The sequence below is a fragment of the Egretta garzetta genome, unplaced genomic scaffold (genome assembly GCF_000687185.1).
Source record: "Egretta garzetta isolate BGI_Z169 unplaced genomic scaffold, ASM68718v1 scaffold323, whole genome shotgun sequence".
Classification (NCBI taxonomy): Eukaryota; Metazoa; Chordata; class Aves; order Pelecaniformes; family Ardeidae; genus Egretta; species Egretta garzetta.
In genome coordinates this window covers 741323-746998 of record NW_009259435.1, presented here as the reverse complement: position 1 = coordinate 746998, position 5676 = coordinate 741323, and positions in this window count along the sequence as shown.

Sequence of the window (5676 nt, the reverse complement as noted above, 5' to 3'; positions counted from 1 at the left end):
GTTCACAAGTGTAAAAGAAATGGCATTTTATAAAGAAAAATATGGGGGTTTTGGTAACAGTCGCGCAATATAAAGTAATGTCTTAGCTTCTCTGAAGTTTATTGCAAAATACCATTTCCTTCCCCAATGTCAGGACTTTTGTCAATCTATTTTTCTTTGCATTGAATCTGGTAAGTAGTAACTGATCTTACAGTGTTGCTTACTGAGATATGGGTCACTTTGTATAAAAAATGGTAAAGGAACATTAATTGTCAAATGTAAGCCACATGACAAGTATAGCAAGAAAAAAAGCTAACTGTCTGTCATGCATCAGAACAAGGAAAAAAAAAGTCATATTTTCATAAGTGGTTGTTCATTCATAAAGAACAGAACTTTTTTGTACTTCACCCACCACACCCCTTTGTGTTCCTTTACCTTTGAAGACTTTGGCCAGTGCTGTTGTACAACTGTGGGTGTTGATAGCATAATCACAGCGCATTGTGCAGCAGGTTCATTTTCCAAACAAATCAAGCAGGGAGAGCAGCACCACCTTGGTTTGATATGCTTGGGTAAATCTAGAAAATATTAGCCTGAGAACAAGAAACCTGGGAGTATATTCTTTCTTTCTCTGCATAATCCGACTCTACCCTGAAGATTCCATTCAAAGGTGGGGAAGTGCTATGGTGCCCTTTTACAGACAGAAAAAAAAAAATCAGGAAAAAATTTTCTAAGTTGTCCTACTGCCAAGATATCACTGGATGGGAATTTGCCTATAGATAACCATCAGAAAAAGATTGTACACAGCACGCTGAAACATGAGAAATCTGTGGCAAAGGCACACTAAAATTCAGTGCCTTAACCACATGGTCATCTTTCCTCTCTGAGAAATACCAGCCTCATATTCAAACCACAGGCACAACCCCTAAACCCATGGTATCCATCTCCACAGTGGGCAGAGCTGCAAACCTTAAACAAACTACCTGAATGATACAGAAAGCACATGTTTAATCCTTGAAGGGCAGGTTATCTCCATACAGGTATTATTTACATTTGGCTCTCAAATATGGGGAATGAAGGAATTAATCTGGGGCATAAAAGGGAAAAGGGCTGAATACTTGGGATGTGCCTTGACACCAAATCCCTAGCTATATCCAGAAAGAAACAAACTATAATGTGAGTCTGCCTGTGATGCTGTTGAGACTGAATTTTTGAAGACATAACCTGACTGTTACTTATTTGTCTTGCTCTGTGTTCAGTGAACTAAAAACAGGCAAAATACAGATCAAGGATGGATTTTGTAATAAGATCCTAACAACAGAGTTACTACTTTGCATTTCCTCCTTGGAGAACCTGGAAAACAAAGAATGGTATTATGAAATAGTAAACTGATTTAAGTAGCTTCTGAAGCTGAGCAGTAGAGTTTTGCCTTCTGAAGCTGTTGTACAGGGAGAGCAGCTGTAATTTAATGATTAAACTTGAGCCTAGGAGACTACAAGCTCCAGCTTGCTGAGCGAATCTGCCCCTTGGCAATGATGTGAGTTTGTGCCGGAGGCTGGAGCCTCTCTGAACCTCAGTGACCAGGCTTATCTGTACAACATGGAAAACAAAGCTGTTACCTAAAAGCTCAACAGGTGTACAAGGCAACAGGAAATCTAAATTATCAGCAAAACTGGGTTTGGTCAGACATTTTCCTAATCACATCTTTCTCTCACCTCATCTATTTGAATATATGATAAATGCATTTAATGAAGGTGGGAAGGGGAGGGAGGGAGCGGGAGGGGGGAGAAGAAAAAATAAATACTTATTCTAAACCACAGATTTTCGGTTTGAAGATTCCTGGATTTTTTAACAATTTTGTGTTTTGGACTGAAAGACAAATAGGAGTTCGGGACTTCCTCAGGAAGATGCAACTTAGGTACATTCCTCTCTGGTTTGTTTGAATGTTGTTTTCACAGTAGTCAACCTTTTACTTAGAATCCCTGTTTTTCCACTCAATTTTTCGCCTGCCCTGTTACTGTTCCAAGTTTTCAAAGAACCTTCCCAACATGGTCTCTTGATTTTACATTCACTTCAGCAGTTATAATTAAGAATAATTACACAACATCAGCAATATGGGAGATTCTCATTTACCCTTCAGTACTAAGCCTCAGCACATTTCATGTACTCCTAGTACAGTGAATTTCTTCAAGGCTGTACTAAACACCCATATTTCTTTGCAGACTCATGGAAAATTTTGCCCTGTCTTAGCTGACCTAAAGTCTATGGCTTCACAACTTCTTTTTCAGTAATAATAATAAATAACTTTTGTGGATTAAGTGTAAATATGATCTAGTAGGTTTTTTTTCAGAATCACCAGAAAGAATTGGACCCTCAAAAATAAAAAAGGTATTCAGATGGAAAGAAGGAAGATAGTTGTATCCTTTTATCTCTAATCTCCTTCAAATCCACCCCTATCACATTCAGTTTCTCTCTCTATATAACCATCTTCTAGCAAAACCACCTGCAACTGCAATGACTGAAAGAAAAAAAAAGCTTCACCAGAGTACAAGAAGAATGGATGTTGTTCCTCAGGTAAGAAATCAGCCCTGTGCACAACTATCTTGTGCCCGTGTAGTATCCTACTATGCATGTTGAGTTTCACTCTGGGGAACAAGAACTTATTTCTCAGAGACTGAGAGCTGGAATGGAGAGTGGAGTTTCCATCAGTATTTGTGGCCATAATGACAAATTTGTCCATTCCTCTGCATATGACTTGGAGCAGAATTTCACTATGGAACACCTGTATGAAAAATACAACCTCATGTTGAGTTATAGCATAGCTTAAAAGACCTCAGGTGGTAGTTAATCCATCACAACTTAATGTACTTTTCTCCAGAGGGTTAGTTACACTTACAGATAAAATAAGGACATTGTTATTAGTATAATTTTGTCTTTCTTCACCTCTCATGTGCTATATGTTATTGCATTTCTCTCTACTATTTTAAGAGCTTTTTCCTACCAGAGAACTTTTGCCTATTCAGGGGGTGATCTTGAGGGGTTTTTTTATAAGAATAATTGTCTGAGTTACTTCAGTCTTCCAGTGTCCTACAGAAATGTTCTAGTTCCTGATGTTTAGTCAAGCAGCCTCCTTTATGAACCTTTCCTCTCCCTGGTTATTTCACCCCAGATTAATTCCAAACAAAGTCAGACATCTTCAGAATCCAACAGAAGTCATCAGAGAAGCACGGGGAACAGTGATTTACCACCACTACTCTTAGGTACCATCATTCCATCTGTTTACCATGTTCTCATCTCAGTTTTCCTGTCTTTAGACATCTGAAACCTCACAGATGGAAAAGAGCTGACTGAAGGGAAACCTCACAAGCTTTTCACATTTTTATTTTAAAATTTGAACCTTCTTGTGCATGTTTTCATCAAAAATTTGGCATATGAAAATATACAGCACATCCAGGCTGAGATACATAGCTGAAGAGTATTGGGCTTATTTATTTGCTTATTTATTTATTTAAGCTGCCTGACATATGTAGAAAACACTTAAAAGAAGTTTCTTTCTCAAGGCTCTTTGGGACTTTGTTGAAAAGCAAGAAAATCAATTGTTTATATAGCAACAGCACTTCATTCCAGGCATGGGCTGAAGCACATACTTACTTAACAATAAATCTGCTTCTATGAAATGTAGGTGAAAAAAAAAAAAAAAAAAAAAAAAAAGAAAGAAATAAAATACTCTGCATCTATACAGCAAAGTCTATGCACTGCTTTCAAAGAACTTCAGAGTGGTGAATAAAGAGCTTTTTATTACTGCAGGACACTGAAGCACAGAGATGGTTAATGAATTATCAGAAACCCTCACAGATAAAAGATCTAAACTGAGATGAACCTAAGTTATGAGTCCCTCTTGCCCTATTTACACTGCTTTTTCACAAAACCTACTAAATCTTGTGAGGATCAGAGCCAGTTTAATTCCTTTTAAATTCAGTCTGGAAAGAAGTTATTCCATAGCAACATTTGTTGAATAATGCATTTGGATGAAGACTGCTCAACCAGCTCTGTGAATGTACAGTGTTTGAAACTGCATGTGAATATATATTGTAAGAAGCTCAAGTACTGGAAGTAGTTAATGGGCTGTTTGCAGCAAGCAATCAGTTATCAAGCAGCATGACAGCAAGGTATGTGATCACAACAACAGTTCAATGCAAAAAGTGATTTTCTCAAGAAATCATGAAAGTTGGTTTATAGATAACTATATTGCGTTGGCTGTCATCTTTAAAATAATGAGCTATAGTACTAAACCCCCCAACATACTACTGAGAAAAAGTGCCTTGAGTGAGCTATTTGACTCCTAATATTTTGATGTGAGATTTAGCAATTTAACTCTTGAAAGCTCAAGAGCCTTCAGCCTGTTCAGCTGAAAGCTTAAAGGATACAGTGGACTTCATCACCAAACTAAAATATAGAATTGTATCTAGTTAATGCCCCAGAAATAAGTGAGGAAAATATGCTGCCTACTAAACTAATTTTAAATTGTTAGTACTTAGTGTCACTACATTTCTCCTCAAGGTATGGGTATATAAGAATAATGTCAGCACCAGAGGCTTTCCTACTGTTTGTGTTTGCCCTAATTTGGAGATTTAGCTGCTGCAGTTGAATAACAGCAGTATGATCTTAAACAGAAAACTGGGAACAGGCAAGGAAAGGGAAGAAGACAGAAATTGGATGACATTTACATGTGTGTGTGTGTCCTGGAATTGCAGGAGTTGAAGGCTTTCCCTCTCCTCTTTCTGGTAAGTTTGAGGGCAGTGATTATTAACTGAGTAGATGACATCAAAATGGAATGATGAAAGGGAGAAACATCCTAATGTTCAGAAGAAAGATATGGAGTGCTGAGAAACCTCAGCATCTGCCACCCAGAAGTCTGTGAGGTGATTTGTTACCGAAGTAAAAAAATAAAAGCTAAAATAAGCCAAAGTATAACGAAAAGAAATGACGAAAGAGACCAGCAATGCTCCCAGGGGTAATCTGGGAACCATCCAAGGGTTCTCAGTTTTGCTCAGAACAGCAGTTTGGAGCTAGAATTGTTCACACAGGTGAAGATGTTCAAACAGAAGGTGAACCAAAGTCTGTTAAGCTTCTTGTCCCTTAACCCGGTGATACATGCAGGTTTTTTTCTACAGTCGGCAAGAAAAGCAAGGTATTTCCGAAAGCTTCCACAGGGCCAGCCTAAGTTTTTAACCTTTTCCCACTGTCGCTGGAAAGCAAATTGAGTCACGTCCATGCCACTGAGATGCAGTAGGCCAAGGGACTGGGAAGATGGAGAAGTTTTAATAGATGTCTGAGTTTTCACTCACTTTCAAAAAGCTGAATTCTCTTTTGAGAGATGTGCTTTGGAGCTGATTTTTGGAATAATCACAGACGCTGTAGTAAGTGCCAGGAGGCAGGGAACCTAAGATCTTAGCTCATCACAGCTCCAGGGAATTTGAGCCAAGAGATATTATATCTCAGCATAATCTCTTGCAAGGGATACTTTTGGGAAAATTTCTCTCTATTCCTCTTGCTTGAGCAGAGCCATGGCACAAGAAAAATTCACAAGAACATGCAGTTGTAAAAAAAAAGAATTAAAAGGGAGACTGGCTGCAGCTGTGGTCCAAATGTGACTTAGGAATCAAAGAAAATGTTTGTATTACATCTTATCTCAATTCT